The sequence below is a fragment of the Rattus norvegicus genome, chromosome 2 (assembly GCF_021556685.1).
Source record: "Rattus norvegicus strain SHRSP/BbbUtx chromosome 2, alternate assembly SHRSP_T2T, whole genome shotgun sequence".
In the NCBI taxonomy this organism is placed as follows: domain Eukaryota; kingdom Metazoa; phylum Chordata; class Mammalia; order Rodentia; family Muridae; genus Rattus; species Rattus norvegicus.
Genome location: NC_141535.1, coordinates 86,320,397 through 86,342,339, shown reverse-complemented (window position 1 = coordinate 86,342,339; position 21,943 = coordinate 86,320,397). Strand labels below are relative to the sequence as shown.

At 40.1% G+C, this 21,943-nt stretch overlaps 1 pseudogene across 1 annotated transcript; it reads right to left on the bottom strand.

Annotated features, from left to right (window-relative positions):
* Window positions 1-4,348: 4,348 nt before the first annotated feature.
* Window positions 4,349-21,518, bottom strand: LOC134485873 (zinc finger protein 728-like; annotated as a pseudogene). Its single transcript, XR_015674301.1, has 5 exons — window positions 21,411-21,518; window positions 21,235-21,274; window positions 11,389-11,515; window positions 10,830-10,925; window positions 4,349-5,936 (listed from the first exon to the last, which is right to left on the bottom strand). The product of XR_015674301.1 is annotated as a zinc finger protein 728-like (transcript).
* Window positions 21,519-21,943: the final 425 nt, after the last annotated feature.

The window sequence follows — 21,943 nt, the reverse complement described above, 5'->3', positions numbered from 1 at the left end:
TTTGACAGTGAGAAATGGCAGCTGTTGGCAGAACCCAGAGAGTCCTTTGAAGAAGATGCTGAGCATTGAAGAACCTCCTTATGGAGTTTGCTGCAAATGTGACAAACTGCCACTGGACAAGAAACTGCCCTTGCCTCAACTGCTGACCACATATTGCATAAGCTATAGAGAAGCAGGACACAAAGAAAGTAAATTGAGTAAATTGCCAAACTCTGCCAGGACAAGGTACAGACGTCCTTCATATTTGCTGCTTCACAGAAAAATTTGTCAGATGTTCTGAGCCAATAAGTTGAAGAGATAAATGTTCCAGTGTTGCAGGGGAATCTGTGTGACTTTCAGGCAGTTGGCAGCCACTAACATTTCTATAGTTTTGGACACTGCTTGCTCTACATATGAGTTTGTTCATGTAAATATGTGTGTGGGTATGTAACTAAAGAAGAGAGGAAATACTTTTGGGAGAAGGGGGCAAATGGTAGAGAAATAACGGGAAAAGGGAAAAATTACTTGATTCATATGTATTAAATGTCACATTGAAACTTGCATTATGACATGAAGATTTAGTAAGTGTTCTCATGGCAGTGATACAACATGTACACAAGAGCAACTTGAAGGGTTTAGTTTGGAACATAGTTCAATTTCATTGTTACCATTGTCTTAGTTAGGGTTTTAACTAATACTGCTGTGAACAGACACCATGACAAAGGCAAGTCTTATAAAGAGCAACATACATTTGGGGCAGCCTTACAGATTCAGAGGGTCAGTATATTATCTTCTATGTGGGAGCATGGCAGCATGTAGGCCAACATGGTGCAGGCAGATTTGATAGTTCTAAATCTTCATCTGAAGGCTCCTAGTGGAAGACTGACTTCCAGGCAGATAGAATGAAGGTCTTAAGCCCATACCCACAGTGCAGTGACACACCTAACCCAAAAAGGCCACACCTAGTAGTGTCATTTCCTGGACCGAGCATATATAAACCATCATATTACACTCCCTGGCCTCCATAGGCTTGTTCAAACATATGAGTTTATGGGGGCCATACCTAAACATAACATAAGGAAAAATACATTTAGTCCAACTTCCAAAGTCCCCATAGTCTATAGCAGTCTCAACAATGTTAAAAGTCCAAAGTTCAAAGCCTTTTCTGAGATTCCTCCTACCACTTAACTGAAATTCCCAAAGCGAGACAGGAAACCAGCTAAGCAAACTCCAAACTCTGCATCTACAAAGCTGATGTCAAAGGAGGCTTCAGCTCTCCTACTTCTTTTTCATCTTTGTTGTCTGCAACAAACTTCTTTCTTCTGGTCTGGTTCCACTCCGTTAACAGCTATACTTAGCACATAACCCATGGCTCTGGCATCTTGAACATCTTGGAGTCTCCAAGGCAACTTGAATGTTACAGTTTCTTGTTCCAATGTCTGGGATCCACACATGATCATGTAAGCTCTTTGTAAAGGCTGATGTCACTTATTTATCTCTGCCCTCTGTAGCACTCTAAACTCAGGTTGATCCATCCACTCCACTGCTGCTACTGTTCTTTGTTATCATCCCATGGTACTGGCATCTTCAATTTACTGTAATCTTCTGCTGCAACTAGGCTTCACCAATAGCCTCACATAGGCTCTCTTCATGGTGCCAAGCCTCAAATCCTTTGCATGACCCCTTCAGTCCTGGGCAGTCAATTGCAATGGAGACTGCACATTCATCAATGGCCTTCCATGGCCTCTCACAGTGCCAAGCCTCGGTTGCTCTTCATGAGCCCTTCATGCCTTCAAAACCAGTACTACCTGGGTGATTCTTACACATTACCAAGTACAGCTGCCACTCAATGTACAACCTTGGCTATCTCTGGAATATAGCTTCTTTGTACTCTCAGAAACACATGGCCAAAGCTGTCACATTCTGCTGATTGCAGGAGCTGCAACATTGGCGCCCTTGTTCTATTACATTATCACTAGCTTTCAATTTTCCAACTCTTTCATTCCTAAGCTTGACTGTCCTAGATCTTGTTCTGTAGATTGACCTTGAACTGAGATCTGCATACCCATCTGCATGTGTGTACCACCAGGCCTGGGTTTAAGCTGTTCTTCACCTAGAACTTGCTCTTTCTCAGGCTGGCCTTGAACTCAGAGATCTGATTGGCTTTATCTCCTGGGATTAAAGGTGTGCACTATCATGCCTGGATCTAAACTTAGCTGGGTAAGATCTTGCTCCAAGTCTCACTTCCTTACTTTAATTAGATATCCTTGAACACAGGATTCAGCTCCGTTTCACTTCCTGGTGCCCTGTTAACACTTGAACCATATATTTTATATGTTTCCTTTCTAAGCTGCCATGCTTGTTCATAACACTCTTCATAAGACTTAACCAGAGAACAAAGTTGATGGGTGTTTCTGAGACTTCCTTTTAATTACTCTGAGTAATTCTCTGCTATTACTTTGAGTCTCTTCAGCTTAGTCTTAGGCAGACTCTTCAAACAAGGACAAAAATTAGCCACATTCTTCACCAAAATACCACAAAAACAGTCTCTAGGCCATATACTGAAATATTTCTCCACTGAAACCTCTTGGACCACATCACCACAATTCAAATCACTCACAGCAACAAAGTCTTCCACATTCCTTCTAGTGGCCCATTAAGCCCCACTGAAAGCATTCCAATGCTTTCCAAAACAAAAGTTTCAAAACGCACATTCTTCCAAACAAAACCATAGTCATAGGCCTATCACAGCAATACCCGACTCCTGGCACCAACTTCTGTTTTAGTTAGGGTTTTATTGCTGTGAACAGACACCATGACCAAGGCAAGTTTTATAAAGGACAACATACATTTGGGGCTGCCTTACAGGTTCAGAGGGTCAGTACATTATCATCAATGTGGGAACATGGCAGCATCTAGGCCAGCATGGTGCAGGCAGAGCTGAGAGTTCTACACCTTCATTTGAAGCTTGCTTGTGGAAGACTAACTTCTAGGCAGCTAGGATGAAGGTCTTAAGCCCATACTCACAGTGCTACACCTATTCCAACAAGGCCACACCTCCTAATAGAGACCCTCTGCTGGCCAAGCTTATACAAACCATCACAACCAATGGAGTCTTACTCAGTGTTCTATTGCTATGAAGAGGCACCAAACCAGGATAACTCTTATAAGAGAAGGCATTTAGTTGGGGTTTGTTAACAGTTTCAGAAGTCTGTCCATAATTATTGAGGGGAGCAAGCTAGGGAGCAGGTTGGAATGCGGGCAGACATTGAGCTTGAGAAGTAGCTGAGAATTATCAATACTGACTCAGTCATTAAAAGAGGGTATCACTGGGTCTGACCTTTGAATTCTCAAATATGGCCCCAGTGACACACATACCTATGATGCCACACTTCTTAATCCTTTTCCAGCAGTGCTTAATCCTGATGATTAAGCATTCAAATCTATGAGCCCTTAGGCAAATTCCTATTTCAACTATAACACATAGTGAGAAAGTTAAAACAACAGGAACTTAAAGCAGCTGGTCATGTTCCTTCCATAGTCAGGAAGCAGGACATTGATGAATAGTTGCTCTCAAGGTATTATTTTATACTACAACATCTCAGGCAAACAGGCTTCCAATCACAATCAACAGATCTTCTGAAATCAATTAAACTAATCAAGATAAATCCTACAAATCAACAAGAGGCTTGCAACTCCAATGATTCTAGAACTCATGGTGCTAACAATTGAGACACAAGAATTAGTTCTTGTCAACAAAATTAGATGCTTGTCCACATAAAACACAAAGTCATTTCAAAAGCATAGTTAAAGTTTATTTATTGCTAGGTACACAAATTTTTGTTTGTGTGGAGACCAATGCATAGAGGTCAGAGGACAAACTTCAGAGATAATTACCTCTTTTATTTTGTGGGTACTGGGAATATTAACACGGCTATGGGTCTTGTTGGCAATTAAGTTTGTTCCCAAATCAACATGCTAGCTCTATCCACAAAGCTTTAAATGATAACATTTTCCCCAACCTTACCTTTACTTCATAAGTAAAATAGGCTACAACTTGAAAGGTTCATAAAGGATTTAACAGTTATAACACTTTGAAATACTACAGTCCATATGTCATGTGAGACTCAAGGCAATTTCTTAACCATGAGTTCCTACAACATAAAAACAAGTGATTACTTTTCTACATACTGGTATAGAATAAGGGTTTCAATTCTAAAACAAAGATAACTTTTAGGGTCTGGAGAAGTATTAGGATTTTATGAACATTTTAACATTTATACTATTTCACTCCAGTTTGAACTACCTTGTGTTAAAAAATATAAGAAAGCTTATTTAAGGGTTTGTAACATTTTTCACACTTGTGACATTTCAGTCTAGTATGAATTATGTTTTCCTCAAGTTTACACTAATTCCAAAAGACCTTGGCACATTCTTCACACTTGTGTGGTGTCTCTCACAGATGGATTCTTTGATGTTGCTTAAGACCAGAAGACTGATAATAGTGTTTGTCACATTCTTCACATGTGTGGTGTTTATCTCCAATAGGAATTATCCTGTGTTCATACCATGCAATGGAACTTCAAAAGTTTTTGCCACGTTTGTATGATTTCTTTCCAGAATGAATTCTTTGATCATCCCTAAATTTGTTGGCCATTTTGCCAGGTTCTTTTGATTTGTAAATATTCTCTTCATTGTGAGCTAATTTTTGTAGATATAGGTATGACTTTGTAGAGGAGGCTTTTCCACATTTCTCACTTTTGTATGGTTTCTCTCTAGAATGAATTATCAAATGAGGAGAAAGAATCTGGGAAGTTCTGAAGGACTTGACTGATACATCACAAGTTTAGGGTTTCTCACCTGTATAAATTCTCTTCTTTTCAGAAAGTATGGACAATAGAAGGCCAGGCCACATACTTCATATTTGTAAGGTTTTTGTAAGGTTTTTCCCATGTATGAATTCTGTTTTGTTTGTAAAGTCTTGATGGATAATTGAAGACCTTGCGACATACTTCACATTTGTAGGGATTCTCTTCTGTATGAATTATTTTTGTGTTTAGAAAGTATGGATGGATAGTTTAAAGCTTTGCCACAATCTTCATACTTGTATGGTTTCTCCCTTGTATGGATTTTCTTATTGGAAAGTATTGTTGGATAATGGAAGGCCTTGCCACATACTTCACAGTTTTATGGTTTTTCTCCTGGATGCTTTCTCTTGTGTACACGAAATGCTGATGGAGAGCGGAAGGTCTTTCCACATAATTTACACTTGTATGGTTTCTCTTCTGAATGAACATTCTTATGTTTTAAAACTCTTGATGGATATTCAAAGGCCTTGCCACATATTTCACACTTGTAGGGTTTCTCTCCCATATGCATTCTCTTGTGTTCATGAAGGGATGATTGAGAGCGGAGGAAATTTCCACATACTTGACACTTGTAGGGTTTATCTTCTGTATGAACTACCTTGTGTTTTGAAAGTAATGATGGATAACGGAAGGCCTTGCCACATATATCACACTTGCAGGGTAAATCGCCTGTATGAATTCTCTCATGTTCACAAAGTAATGATGGAGAGCGAAAGGCCTTTCCACATACTTTACACTGGTATGGCTTCTCTTCTATATGAATTTTCTCATGTTTTGAAAGCCTTGATGGCAATTTGAAGGCCTTGCCACATATTTCACACTTGTAGGGTTTCTTTCCCATATGAATTACCTTATGTTTAGAAAGTAATAATGGAATGCAGAAGGCCTTGCCACATACTTCACATTTGTAGGGTTTTTCTCCTGCATGAATTCTTTTGTGTTCAGAAAGTAGGGATGAAAAACGGACGGACTTGCCACATTCTTCATACTTGTTGGGCTTCATTCCTAAATGAATTATCTGGTGATTTCGAAATACTTTTTTCCCCTCAAAAACTTTGCCATATTCTTTGCAGATATAGTATTTTCCCCCTGCTGAGTAAGAGTTGAGAAAAGAATGAAAACAGAGCAAAAATCTGTATATTTATACTGATTGTCTTTTTAAAAACCAACATTTACTCATACTCGCATTTATCTGTATAAATGATAAGATACACTCAATTTTCTGTACCTGAAGTCAGTAAAGTACAAATTAAAACTCAGAATAAGTGAAAATCATGTAGACTTCCTTGAAGTAAAAAGGCTATGGCAACATAGAGCAAGGAGGGAATAGAATTTTAAACAAAATCAAACATGTACAAAAGCATAATATCAACAAAGAAAAACCACAATGGCATTATGCAAATGCAAATCAGCCCCTTAAAGAGACACAAATTTCACTAGTAGCTTAAAAACAAAGGATAAATTAGTCTAATTTGGAAAACACCAGAATAAACAATATTTATATAGTATATGTATATATAATATTATATCTATAGTCTAAGTAGAGAGTTTTGTTTTGGAAGTTTTGAAAGGTGACTGAAGAAGACTTTCCTTAAAAACATTAAAGATTCAAGAAAAGAGTTTTATGCATATCTTTAGGCATAATGGTTTTGCGCATTTTATCCATGTATTATTCAAATGCTTGTTTTTTCTGCCCCCATATGTTTGTGCCACCCACACATGGCATTGTAGTGCTCATTCTTAGAATCTCATCTTAAGTTTGTGTAAACATTGTTCCCCATTTATGCTCTAACTTGTCAATAAAAGTTGATCAGCCAATGGCTGGGCTGAAGAGAGAACATGCTGCACTTCTGCTATCCCAGGGAAGAACAGAGAGGTTGGGTGGGAGGCGGGTGTTCTCTATAAGGAAGGGGTCCAGACAAAAATAATGGAAAATCCCCTGAAGCTCAGAGAGCCAGACAAGTACTAAAATGCAAACGTCATGGGTACTTTGCCTGGGAACTAGCCAGATTACCTTAGAGGATTAGACCCAATTATTAATGTTCCAGTAACTGTGCTGTAAAGCATACCAAGTAAATCTTAGAGTCTCTGTCTCATTCATGTGGGAGCTAGCTGAGATAGAGAAAACTCTATTTAAAAACAGTTTTAAAAATGCATGTACATATATCTTACAATAAATAAATAAATAAATGCCCAAGTTAAAGATTACATAGAAATGACAGAGCTTTGGCTGCCAGGGAAAACACAGGTTAATCTCATGGTAGAAGAAATCAAAGATAATGAGACTCAAAACATTCTAAATGTTAAATTATGCCCTCCTTTGACAGAAAAAGACAGAAAATTAGATTTTTAAATGGGAACGAGCATGTAGTCTTCTGATAGTCTCAACCCAGGAGCTGACTCAGACAGATACAGACACCCAAAGCCAGTGGATAGAGCTTGCGAACTCCTACAGAAGAATAGGAGAAAAGATTGTGAGACCCAAAGCAGATAGGAACTCCACAGGAAGACCAACAGAGTCAACTAACCTGGATCCTTGGGGTTCTGAGTCTGAACCACCAATCAAAGAACATACATGGGCTGGACCTAGGCCTCATGGCTCATATGTAGCAACCTGTTAGGCAAGAATTCACTAGAAATTTAAGATTATCGGTCTGGAGTTAGAGTTTTATTTTCTAAGGGAGAGAAAGGTAGCCCTGAGACAAATCATGTGGACTCAAGTGCAAGAACCTTAAAACAAAGAAACACAGGGGGAGTCTCTGCTCATAGGCTCTGAGGTTCCCTAATGTGAAAACAAACAAGATGGCTTCTCTGAGTCAGAGAGCTGGAGAACGGAAGCTGCCTGCTTCCTTAGAAGATGTTGATTGGAGTATGATTTCATTCAAAGTCTGGTTTGTTTATTTTTAAGAAAAATTTATATACAGAGTTTGTCTGAATCATATGGGGAATTTCACCTGCAGTTCAGAACTAGGATAGGGAAAAATTAGTCACTGACTCCAAGTAGAGAGCAGTGATAATTACCTACTATAAAAGGTATTAATAAATATAAGTCTACAGCTCCAGGTAGAGAGCATAACAGATAACGGTATAATACAGCCTACAGGAAACTCATATTCTCTTGTGGGTGGCATGGGAATTTTGGGTTACTTTCCTGGCATGACAAATCAGAGAAGCCTGCGAATAGCCTCACACAGCACTTTAGTTTACCTCATTGGCTTTGGAATTTTTTTAATTCAAAATGGGTGTGATTTTGAGATTTGCAGTTATATTATTTCTCTGGGAGAGAATACAAGATACAAGCTTTTCTCGTGGCTGGCTGAAGGATATGCTGATTTGGGAGAAAGGTTTAGTCATTCTGTTTTTAGAAAAGGTGATTAGGCTCTGGACATCTTCCAGAGCTATATGGATCAAATTTGATAGAGGGAGACCCCTGGAAAAACTAGATTCAAGAGAATAAAACAAAAAGGAGCAGAATTTCATCCTAACCAGTCTGTATGCCCTAAACAGACTGATGCAACCCATACAGATATCTTGATGATACTTAAATTTTGTTTTGAGATTGTATTGTTTTGTATATTACAGAATGTACACTTTGGTGAGTCTCATCGCCAAACATGCTGAACTGACCTGCTTAAACTCCTGATCTCAGGGACTTTTAGCCAGATCCAGTTAGGACAGATATCAGTGACTACAACAATTGTTGGTGTGGCCTTCTTAAGGCCAAACAATGATTCTCCCTATTCCCCACTCAAAAATATCTCAAGACCCATATACAGCTAGAAGTAGTCATGAAGAGTCATTGCCCTGTTTTCTTGCCTTATCGGTCTAGAGGAAGTTATTCTTTCTGGGGAATTTAACAATGGTCATGATTTGAAAATGGAGGGAAGAGCTAGAATTGATTATGTAGCCATAATCTCATTTGATAGAAATATTTATAATAGTTACTAAGTTGAAGTCATAATTCCTTACTTTGGTACAGAATTTATTTGATACAAATTTAAGGTTGTCATTGGTATGAATTTCTTATTGATGTAAAATCGAGATTAATATTCTTACTCTCATATAGGCACTGTGCCTATGCAATAAATTTAACAATACAAGGCTTAGACCCAGTCTTTCCGTAACTGTTATTATAAATTAATCTGGAATGATTAAGCAATACAAGTTAAGGGCCACATAGCAAATTCTTGGCTCTGAGTTAACTGCTAGGGTTCTTACAAGATATTTGATTTAGAAACAGTTGAGGGTAGTTATGGACAACAGTCCAGATTACTTTACATAGATAGATAGTTTTCAAAAATGTCAAACATCCACAGAATGTGACATTTAATGTTATTTATCATTTGTTGAGACATATCTGCTCCTAACAGCTCCCCATTTGTGGATTCAAAGAAGAAACTGAGCATGTACTTGCAGGTGAGGTACATTGTGGTCAGATGGCCACAGGGCAGAAATTGCCTATTTCTCCTACAGACCTGTACTGTCCTCAAAAGGACACAAATTATAGGTTAGGACACCTTAGTTCTACCAAGACAGAATAAGCTAATTCTTAATAATTCCTGTTTCACTAAGGTCTGTCAGATTCCTGGGCCACAAGTCTGAAGAGTGATGCTCCAACTTCCTGACATACTGGGGCTGTGTAGGTAGGCAGTTGTCTCTACAACTTGTCTTGGTTCTAGAAGCTGTGTTAGGCTTCCTATATTTTCAGGGAGTATTGGTTGTTCTCAGGTTTCTGGTGGGGTTAAAGACTAATTATAGTTGCATAGCCTACCCAGGCTATTTAGTATTGAGCAAACATATTTAACTGGATAGTGTTCAGATAGTATACAAGCTAGCCAGGACATAACATACGGATTTTAAGCCTTTCTTAAGTTAGGATAGATAACTGAGTGTTCTACTTAATTGACAAAAATGATGGACTGGGTGTTAGGTGTATCTTATACTTTATAATTTACAAATGGTAATAATTGTGTTCAATTTATATTTGAGAGGAAAGAGCCTTTTAACTGGACAAAAAGGGGGAAATGTGGGTTGCTGTCTATATGCGGGTAAGAGCAGGCCCAAGATAAGGCAACAGCCTGTGATTGGACAGTGAAAAAAAGTGGACTGACAATTTTAGAGATGGGAAAGAGAGACGGAGAGAGGAGAAGGAAGGAAGACGGAGGAAGAGAAGGAAGACCCAGATCCATGTGGCTTTAATTAGCCACAGGTAGCTTATATAACAGATGGATTTAACAGGACAATTTGTCCAATGTAAGTGGGCAGCTTATATCAGTATCAGTTGGCTCTGAGTTCTTCATTTGGGCATTTTGTGGGCTGAGAATTAACTGATATACATCTGAGTGACAAATTACAAGCCTCTACAGTGTTGATTTTACCAGGTTACAAGGATTTGTGACAGCTAACTGCGAGGTGGGTGGTCGATGCATAGGGCTGGCGTGGTAGTGACCTACCATGGGATCGTAGCAAGCTGTGTAGAGAGATTCGGGAGCTCCGGGCCAGAGAGTCTGAGAAGATGAGAATAGCCAGTCGGTGCCTAATGTGGGATGGTGGCATTTTTTAGTATTTCCCACAATAGATGAGCAGCTTTATCTTCATGTGGGTACTGAAAGGGGGATATCCTGAAAGCTGTTGCTGATATGTGGGATATAGACTACAAGCTAGGCTGCCTTGTCTGGCCTTAGTGGGAAAAAGCCTAGACTTGCAGAATCTTGAAGTACCAGGGTGCGGGGAGGATACCCAGGGAGCAACCACCTGCTTAGAAGAGAAAAGGATGGCAAATGAGGGAAGGATTGTTGGAGGGGCTGACCAGGAGGGGGACAGTGAGTGGGATATAAGGTGAATAAGAATATATATTAAATTATATATATATATATATATAATTTAAAATTAGATTATTTATACTAGAATATTGTATCTCAATGGATTTATATAAGATCTTAGAGTTTCCACACTGTTCTCTGACATCCTACCCTGACATACCTGAGTATTTAGAATTGGCCACTTGTCTCTTTACATCTGAAAGCTCTTGTCTTTGCTCCAGAAGTGTGACCAGGTATGGCTTAGAGGAAGCAAGACCTGTTTGGGGGAAAAGTGGAACAACATTGTTACAGTGGTCATGTGGCAAATAAAATGTCCCTACAGGACTGTGTGAATAAGGAAGGAGAAGATATAACAAAAGAGGATAGAGCGCTGGTTCTCATGTGTTTTCTGATGGGCAAGGCAGAATCCTTAGGAGGAAGTTGGAAATTGCAGGTCCTGAGCTTCACACCCCTCGCTACAAGGAGAACATTTATAACTGAAATGTGTGACGTGCTCTTCGAGGTGTACCACTTATGTTCTAATACAAATGGTACCTTTAAGAGGGTGGTATGAACACAAGAGGAAATAGTTCTAAGCTATATGAATAATTTTTATTTTCTTTAAAAGTAGCCCTATGGACATCACTGATGGACGTGGAAGTTCCCATGAGATATTGTACAAAGGGAGCAACTTTCATGCTGACAATTAATTAAAAATTCGTCATGGAAAGTATCCTCACCCAGAAACACAAGGTTGTTGTAATTCTCCAATGTCACGTCCCTGTACAAATTCCACTGAGCAGGACCCAGGTATTCCCATTCCTCTGCAGAGAAATATATAGCCACATCCCAGAATGACAGCGTATCCTGAAAAAAAAAAGATAAAATTAAAAAAAAGTAAACATCAGACATCATTGTTTGGGGTTGGTATGGTGCTTCCATGTATTCAAATGCTAAATTTTGTACCTCAATATCTGGCTGCCCAAGACAAGTGAATTCCCACAAGTTCACCAGCAATTTTTGTGTAAAACATGCTCCCCAATTTAAAATATTGATTATAACTAGCAACAGCCAATTATCACGGTAGAGGTAGGCAGGGCTTCACTGACAGAACAAGGGGGGGGGGGTGCCAAAAAGATCTACGAGGAGGAGGAGAAATAGGGAAGGAGAGAAAGCTGTGAGGACAGGTCTCCAGTAGTCAGGATAGATCAGCAGCAAGGCCCAAGTGAAATGGCCCCAATCCTTACCAGACAGATTGGTGGAGGAGAAACAATTCTGGAAACACTCAAACAGCAAGAATTTGGGGAACATAGATTGGGAAGTAGCCAGTCTAGCTTTAGAAAAATAGATTAGGAGTAATCCCTGAGTAATTGGGTAAATGGCAAATAAATTAATCATGCTCTGAGTCTCATTCATTAGGAAACTATCCTGGGATAGAAATAACCACAATTATCTTACACATTATGCTAATTATTACCATCAATAATACTAAATACAAAGAGGCATCAAGTGCTTCTGCATATACATCCAAAGGTGACCCTAAATGAGAGGAGAGCTGGAAGCACTTCTGACATAAGTAAGGAAGAAATATACTTGATGTGGTACTGTTTGTAAGAACCATAAAATGGAGAACAAAGCCAACTAAAACTGTTGCGGGGGAGATAAATGGCTCAGTAGTTAAGAGCCTGTATCTTTATAGAATCCAGGACTACCCTCTCGAGAGTTCTGCCCTGAATATCAGTGTGTGCCATGCTCCAACATGCACTAGGAAAATGCTCTATGGGGTGGCACACAGCCTGAGCCTACAGAGTATTTCCTCAACTGACATTTCTATACTCGCCTAAGTATAGTTTGTCACAAGTGCACACTACTCTAGCCAGAACAATAAAAAATAAATAGTAAAATCTTGGGAAAGTGGAGCTTCAGTGTCCTATCATTGTAATATAATATCGCACACATTATGTACATTTTCATGGTAGAGAGCCAGTGATGGAGAAAGAACTCCTCAACGCCAATATGTACAACCACCAGGACAAATACAATGAAGATGCACATACAGTGTATGCAGTGTTTGCTAAGGGCTGGCTTCATGAACATGTACAGAGAGATGCAGTTGACACTGCACCAAGAATAAGGAGTTTGAGCAGCCAGTGGGTAGAACAATTTGTAGACAAATGGAATCAAAGCATATTAACAATGGTACTGTTCAGAAAATTGAACAGTAAGTTCTGTCACTGTGGGGGCTTCTCCTGAACCAACACTGTCTCAGAGGCCCCATGAAAGGACAATGGGAACTTTAGTTCTCTGTCTTCATCCAGTAGTGGAATTGACCAGGCAAATCTGACACAAGATGCAGTGCCATGAAGGAGTCAGTTACGGGGATCTCACACTTCTCCTGTGACTGTGGTTTTCTGCCCCAAGGCAGCTGTTTCTGAGCTACCCTGTGCTCTCACCGCCAACATTGTATGATTTTGATGTTTGGTGATCTTGGCCATTTTTGTCTACCAAAACTATATTGAATGCTGTCCTTTTTAATAAACTTGCTTGCCTTTGTGTCAATTGTTTAAACAATACGTCTTGTTCCCAGCTACTGCTTTTGTCTTCTTTAAGCCTTTTTCTTTATTTTTCATCCCTGGTCCACCCATTCCACACTTTGCCATTTGAGATCTTAAATCCCTTGGATTCAGGACAGGATCAGTACCCAAGCATTCCTTCATCTTATCTCAATGAAGAAGAATATCTATTGATTAATATTCCTCCAGGTTTCCTCTTCCTGAGATTACTGACCAATGGAATAAAAATTGCATCTTTCACTTGATTTACAGCCCTTTAGATTCAACTTGTGACTGACTTGCTTAGATCTCTGAGGCAGCATAAAGGTCCAAAAGACAGAAGAGACAGGGAGTCTCACACAATGAAAGTCAGACTCGCTCTCATGGGAAATTGAGGAATATAGAAACAGAGGTGAAAGAAGGCTGTACCCATTGATAGGGGCAGAATGAGGGGCTTGGGAATGAGGCACAAAGTCCAACTTTCTCTCCTGAAGGCTCTCCTCAATCAAACAGTTTCCCAAAGTGGACACAGGTTAACCATTCAGACAGTTGTTTCTTGAAAGAAGGGGTAAGTTGGCAAAGTCACCTGTAATGTCAGAGTGGTCTGCTTTACCACAAAGCAGAGTGGAGTAGTTCCAGTGATCTCAGCCAGAAGTGCTCCTGATATAGGTGAGTCAGTCACAAGAAGCTTGATCACAGAACGTGTGGCACTTGTCTTTTCATGTCTGAAATAATAATGTCTTGCCCCATCTCATAGTCTTGCTTGTAAAAACAGGATTCCTATGTGACTACAGCTGACCTTCCTCAATTTTATTTGTCTGCTACAAGTCAGAGAACTATGTTTTGGGGTACCACCTGTCTCTCAAGATAATCTGTCTTACCTAAGAAGACAATACCAAGGAGGAGAGACCGCAGCCCAGCAGGGAGCTCCTAGAGCAGCATCAACTTCCTCATTCCCAAGCCCCTCACTTGTTGCTCTAAAAGGTCCAAGCCAGGTTTCTCTCCTCACACAACCCACCATCCCACACTTCCAGGACAGCTGGTGCTCCTCTCTGTGTATTCTAATAAAAAGTCTCATCTGTTGTTCTCAGCCTATTTCCTGCTTTCTTCTTTTTGGACTGTGCTCACAAATCTAGCATCAGCCATATTGTCAAAAGTGACCATATTGCGGGGTTGGGGATTTAGCTCAGCGGTAGAGCACTTGCCTAGCAAGCGCAAGGCCCTGGGTTCGGTCCCCAGCTCTGAAAAAAAAAAAGAGAAAAAAAAAAGTGACCATATTGCATCCCTTAACTCCACTGAATGTTATCCCAAATTAACCATGTGTACTACAATTCCCTGATTATTTTACTTTTATGATTTAATTAAAGTTCACTCAAATGAAAGAAGTTCATATGAAGACCACCTCAAAATCACAGTAAAGGGGAATATAAAGAAAAATAATGTATTTGGGTTAAAAGAATATAGAGCTCTTTAATAACTGGAAAAAATAAAGGAAGCTGCTATGAAGTCAGGCACATAAAACAAACAAAACAGCATTTAAGTTTGCTGCAGATAGGGTAAATGCTAGGTCATGCCTGCATTTTCTCCTAAAAACCATATGGCCAGATCACATATAAAAATAAGCAATATAAGAAAATCATGCTGACATTTACCCCCACCAACATACAAGATACAAATATTTGCCATTACAGAGTTCTTAGATGAGTATTAGGATACAGACTTTAGAAATACAGTCATAAACTTCATCAAAGACTACAAAACATTTCAAAAAGGCATGAAGAAGCAGCTCAGCGCAATTCACGACAATGAACTTAAGGAGTATAAATGCTTATATGACGCCTAAACAAGCAAAAACTTTACAATAATGGAAATGACTACACAATTCAGGATTTGAAACTGGAATTCAGGGCTGGAGAGATGGCTCTGTGGTTAAGAGCACTGACTGCTCTTCCAGAGGTCCTGAGTTCAAATCCCAGCAACCACATGATGGCTCACAACCATCTGTAATGAGATCTGGTGCCCTCTTCTGGTGTGTCTAAAGACAGCTACAGTGTACTTGTATATAAATAAATAAATCTAAAAAAAAAAAAAAAAAAAAGGAAAGTGAAATTCAATAAAGAGAAACACTCTGTTAGCAACAATCCAAACTCTAACCCAATCATTCTAAAAGAAAACTTAAAAAAATTTTTTTTCAATAGAATAAATTGGCAGAAGATAGCAAGCATATAAGCACTTACAAGTGAAATAGATGATCTGGATAAAATAAGCTAAGCGTATGTGTAGTGGCTATTCCTGGTTGTCAATCCAGAATTGGAAGGCTCACCTATGATCCTGATCTTGAGGCTGGGAGATACAAGTTTCTGACCTGGATCTTGGCATGGAGATCTTGAAGCAAAGTGGTTATGATCCCAGGAGCTTAAGGCAAGGAGATCTCAGCTCCAGGCATGGTGGTACATACCTTTAATCTGGGACACACTTTCTGCTGGAGATTTACATAAGAACATTGGAAGAAGGAAGAGTCTCTCTCTCTCTCTCTTTTTTTTTTCCTGCCTGCCTGCCTGCCTGCCTGCCTGCCTTGTGGGACTGAGCCACTGCTAGATCCTTGGACTTCCATTCACAGCTGCTGCTGATCATTGTTGGAGAATTGGACTGCAGACCGTAAGTCATCAACCAATTGTCTTACTATACAGAGACTACCCATAAGTTCTGTGACTCTAGAGAACCCTGACTAATACAATATGAAATAAATGAAGGAAAAAAATCTGTGGGAAGGAAACATACAAGGAATGTTAGACAAGGTGAAAAGACCAGGCAATGGCATAGGTGAAGTGGGTTTGGCCTAATGCTGCTTGTATTCTAACACTAATTTTGGTCCCCAAAACAGCTAACATAGTGTCTGTACATAAGACACTGAGCTACCCTACCACAGTTGGATCTGATTGGTAAATAAAGATGCCAGCAGCCAATAGCTTGGCAGGGCAGACAGAGGTAGGACCTTTAGGATTCCTGGGCTTGGGACAGATAGGGAAGAGAAAAGGCAGATTCCTCATGACTCAGAGGCAGACAGATCAGACTTAGGAGCTACTGAAGAAAAATCATCCATAATGTAGGTGGAAGGGGTAAGGAGCCCTATGGGTGCAGCTCCCCAGAAGGTAAGAGGACAGCAAAGATAAAACATAGAATTAGAAGGTGTTAAACCAGAAACCCCAGAGGGAAACATATGCTAGGCCCAGGGAGGATTACAAGTACCTAACCTCTATGCTAGCCAAGACACATCAAAAATTAATGGGAGGGAGGGAGGGAGGGAGAGAGGGAGGGAGGGAGAGAGAGAGAGAGAGAGAGAGTCTTTCATTCAAGAATCCAGAGCACTATAACTAAATTACCACTACACAGATATGATTTCAAGAAGGTTGTAAAAGAAATCTTCATGAAACTAAGAGAGGTACATCGATAATAATAAAAAAAAAAGTACTCATAACACTTAATTGGATATCAGAAAATAGAATCCTCATGGCATACTGAAACCTGCAAGTAAAAGAACACATTTATTAGGATACCAGCTAATTCCTATACGGAACTTTGAAAGCCAGAGGAGTCTGGAGTAATGCATTCCAACTCCTAAAAGACAATGACATCCAACCTAAGATACCGCACACCACACAGTGATTGAAAGAGTGATCGTGGGAAAACCATCCACAAAATAAAAAGCATTAAAAAATTTTACTTTACAAACCAAACATAAAGAAAATACAGAAAGAACCATTGTAGGCTCAAGAGAGAGCTGAGCATAGCCAAGAAACTGGAAAGAAATGGGAAGCCAAAATTACTGAAACACAAAGGGCCACTGAGAACACAACACTGAAGATGAAGAACACAGTGAGAATTAACACTCACATACCAGAACAATTATACCCACTGTCCTCCATTCAAAAGACACAGGCTGGGAGAAGGGGTCAAGAAATGAACCCAGGGGCTGGGGATTTAGCTCAGTGGTAGAGCACTTGCCTAGCCAGCGCTAGGCCCTGGGTTCAGTCCCCAGCTCGGAAAAAAAAGAGAAAAAAGAAACGAACCCATCTGTATGCTGTCTACATGAAGGAGATATGAGTGATGTCTTTTAGATTTTCCAATTAAACTGGAAAGACTTTCAAAATATTCCTTTATGATAGTCTAAATTTTTTGGTATCCACTGTCATGTCTCCCTGTTCATTTCTGATACTGATCATTTGGATCTGGGTCAAGTGTCACTCAATCTTGTTTATCTTCTTAATGAACCTGATGTGAATTTGTTGATCATTTGAATCTTTTTCTTTGACTTAGTTTCAATTATTTCTCTTCTAATTATTTTTAAAATTATTTGCCATTGACAGGATTTGAATTACATTTGTTCTTGTTTTTGCCAAATTCCTCAATGTATTATTCAATCATTTCCCCATGGTCTTTCTCACAGTTTCAGGCAGTTAGAGCTATAATCTTCACCTGCAGGATTGCTTTCAACAGGTCCCAGAGGTTTGGTTTTGTGTGATTTCATTTTCACTCCTATGTATATTGTATACATAAATAAAAAAACATTAACAGCTTTATTCGTAACAGTTAGAAACTGCAAACAATCCAGATATACCACAATGGCTGAATGGAATACTACTCAGCTATTAAAAACAAGGACATCATAAAATTGGCAAGCAAATGGATGGAACTAGAAAACATCATCCTGAGTGAGGTTACCCAGACCCAAAATGACATGCATGGTATGTACTCAATTATAAGTGGATATTAGCCATAAAGTACAGGATAACTAAGCTAGGTCCAGAGCTAAAGAAGCTAAATGACAAGGAGGGCCCAAGGGAGGATGCTTGAATCTCATTTAGAAGAGGAAATAAAATAGTCATCAGAAATGTATGGAGGGATGGAGGTGGGTGGGGAATTCGACAGGGAGGGGCATGGGTGGTTAGGGGATTCATTGTAGTGAGAGCCTGGGAGAGAGGGCCAGAAGAATGAATGAAATTCGATGACAGGACTGGGAAAGAGGGATCTCTGGGACAAGTCTGAGGCCAGGGATGCAAGAGGCTCCATGGAGTCTATGAGGGAGACTCTAGTTGAGTTCCTAGCAGTGGGGAATATGGAATCCACAGTGGCTTTCTCCTGTAGTCAGGCAGAACTCCTATTGGAGAGATAAGGACACCAATCTAAGGACAAAATCCTTTGACCCAAAATTTGTCCTACCTACAGGAAGTGCAGGGGAAAAGATGGAGCACAGACTGAGGGATTGGTCAACCCTTGATTAACAGAACTTGAGAACCATTCCACAGCAAAGTACCAATGCCTAACACAATGAGTAATACTGTTAGTCTTGCAGACAGGAGCTTGAGGTAAATGTCCTCTGAGAGGATCTGACTGACCTACAGCCAAATATTGGAGCTTGGGGAGTCTCCTGGAACAGTTGGGGAAAGTATTGCAGGACCAGGAAAGGATACTGGCTACACAAAATACCAACATACTCAGTCTGTTAAAGTCAGTAAGTCCTTCATTCATGTCATCACTCACTGTAATATTTAGATGAAATCAAAAGAGCCTTTGAGGAAAAGGGCAGGACTGCGCATCATAGGAGACTGGACTCCTCCCTGAAGAAGAGGAAGGAATCTCAACATGACAGCTTACAGCCTGGACGGTAGTGATATCTCATGTGAAGGACAGTGGTAGATGTGGTCATCATTTCCCATCTGTAGAGCTGCAATGCTGTTCTCAAAAGATTCATATAAATTCAGAAGAAACCTCCATGAGGCCATGACAGAAAATAACAGAGAAGAGTATGCAAAGATAACTAACATTCCCTGTAAGTACAGAGGAATGGTCAAGGCAGGCAAAGTAGAGAGTCCTTCCCCACACAGCAAATGGAAACAAGTTTCTAATCTAGTTGTTAATCTAGTCATTAACAAAAGGATGCTAGGGAAAATTTGAATTTAAGGTTTCAAATACATTCCATAGAACGTCTTAAAGCACATTTGTAAGTTTTCATAATTAGAAGATGTCAATTGGATGGGTTTCTGTCAGGTCACTGGTGCTCAGAACTGAGACCAACCAGAAGTCGTTACTATGTGGGGAAAAAAAAAAACCTATGCTTTAAGAATCTTTTTAAAACAAAGGGTCTCATCACAATGAGTTGACTATGAAGGAGAGGACAATTTTGAACTCCAGGATTCCTGACTCATCAAAATGCAGATATTACAGAAATGAATCATAGAATACCCGTAAGTTCACTGTTTAATCATTGGGCTGTTTAATTTTAAATATATAAAAATATTTGGCGCTTGTAAGTTATGTCTGACTATGCTGCTGTACCCTCTCAACATTGTAAGGAGTGTGTTTTGTTGTAAAAGGTAGCACATGATTCCCACTTTATAAACTGTTATAATTTCCTTACTGATTAGTAACATTAACTAGGAAATGTCTATTTATTCTAGATATGGTTGCAAACTTATTGAAAATTCCAGCAAGCAAAAAAGGTAGTCCGAAGCCCATGCTTCCCGAGAGTACTTTAATGCCATAAGCCAGTCACTGGCTCACAAACACTTGGTGTGACTGAAGAGTGACAATATCAAGAAGATCACCTGAGAGAGGGGGAGGGGCTGTGGAGGAGAAATCCTAAAAAACAAAACCTGTGTTTGGCTGTAAAGGAAAAACTCTTGGAAGGAGTCTGTGTGTGCAGAGAATGATGGCCCATGTGGAAGTTCCTTGAGGATCAGAGACTGGGATTTTGTAGGTTCAGGGGTAGCTGTCTTACTTTGGGCTGGTTTTCTCTTCAGGACAGTCAGTCCCTGCCTCACTCCATAGTGGACCTCAAAGCTTTTGGCAATAGATAAAAACCTCTCAGAACCCACTGCCTTGGCAGAACATGAGCTTCTACCAGTCCAAAAGCTAAAATCTCATTAGAAGGTATCTTAGGTGCATGGAGTATATCCCATGTCTCATAGTACATGCCTCTATCAGACTCACACCAATGTATTTTAAACTTGCCTTGGTTAATGACATTATTTGTTCTGTAAAACCATGAAACTGATTCCATGTTGGAGTATGGAATTTGGATTAAACTAAATCTGTTTTCTCAGATCATGGCTAGTCACACGGCTCTGGAGTAAACTATTCTCTTAACCCTTTAAGAGGAAAACTGTGCATTTTGCATGGACAGGAACCTATGTGAAAATCGTAAGACCCCCAGGTGTACCACAGCTTTCCAAATTTATCTTACAGTTTTTCAAACACAGTTGAAAAACTTAGAGAATTCTTTCTAAAACAATCTAGGGTGCATCAGTAAACCTAAATGTCACATTGAGGGACAGAGAAAAATTTAAGAGAGTTCAGACACTGCTGATAATGTGAACAGACACAAGAAAAGCACATGATGAGACAACGATGTACAGATCCTGGCAGAGAAGCAGAGCCATTTTCCCCTTTCCCTTTCAGACATTCCAGCCATACCCAGCGATCTTTCTCTCATCACACCAAGTCATCTCGTACATCTGAAAAGGAGTCCAAATTTTGGACGGAAACATACTCAGACAGAACTATTGAAGTACTACTGCCTAGCAATTTTTAATTTGATGGGTAAAATCCATAATTATGTGGATTAGGCAAACACAGGATCATGCCAATTACAAGATTACTCTGTGCCTTATATAGACATGTATTGTGATGATTCCGGTCACAGAGATTTCTATTAGAAATTCCCATTCAAACCGAGGCATCCATAAATTTAACAATTCATTCCAAAGGAAATGTAACTAACACCCCACACAACAATCACCCTCACAGAGCTCTCTGTCCCTGGACACTCAGAACTTTAGGAAACTGAGTCAAACAAGTAGTAGTGTTCAGTACGTAAAGCGAAGGTGGCGCTAGATATCCACGTGTTCTGGATGTCCCGAGAATCAGAATACAGCCACATGAGCACTGGTCAGCTAGGGAAATCACATTTCCGCATTGAAGATGAGCGAGCTCCCTTCAGCATCTCAGCACAGGCAGTCAGCCGACCCAAATTACCTTGGCCATCTTGTTGTTTCCAACCTTCTCCCCTTCAAACCTGTGCCGGCACAGCACATCCGGGTCAGTATCTTCCCCTATTTCCAAACCAGCTCGTCACCTCCCACTGCGCCCTACACAGCACCCTGCATAGTTTTTCAGATCGGCAGAACGGCGGCGCTGTTCCCTGCACCAACCTCCATATCAGAGATCCAAACGCAGTGTTTAAAAGGACAATCGCACAAATTTGAGAAGCGATGTTTGAATAGGGAAGTTTGATGCTGACTGCCCTTGTTGATGTCGTCACGTTGGTTGAGACTACATTTCCCACAAGTCACTTGGAAGGACTTCCGGGAACCCACAGAAGAGGTTTTGTGCACTACCTGGATTACAGCCCAACTGTGAGCAGGTGCACATGGGCATGCAGGAAACATGGGCTCTTTCAAAGTTCATGGTCACAGCATGCTATGTTAGCCTGTGAGTGGAACCTTTCACAGATAATGTTTCCACGTTATCTCTGCTAATATGTTGTGATTTGAAAGCTCAGATCTACTAATAGAATCTTATTTGAAAGACCCCTGGAGCGGGGAGACCCTCACTCAAGTCTCGGGATGACATGACCCCCCCAAGAACTCACACAAGACCGTCCTTGCTGCAATCACATGAGGTTTATCGATAACAAGTGCACTGGGGTTGAGACTCGTATCCCACGCAGGGGCACAGAAGTTGG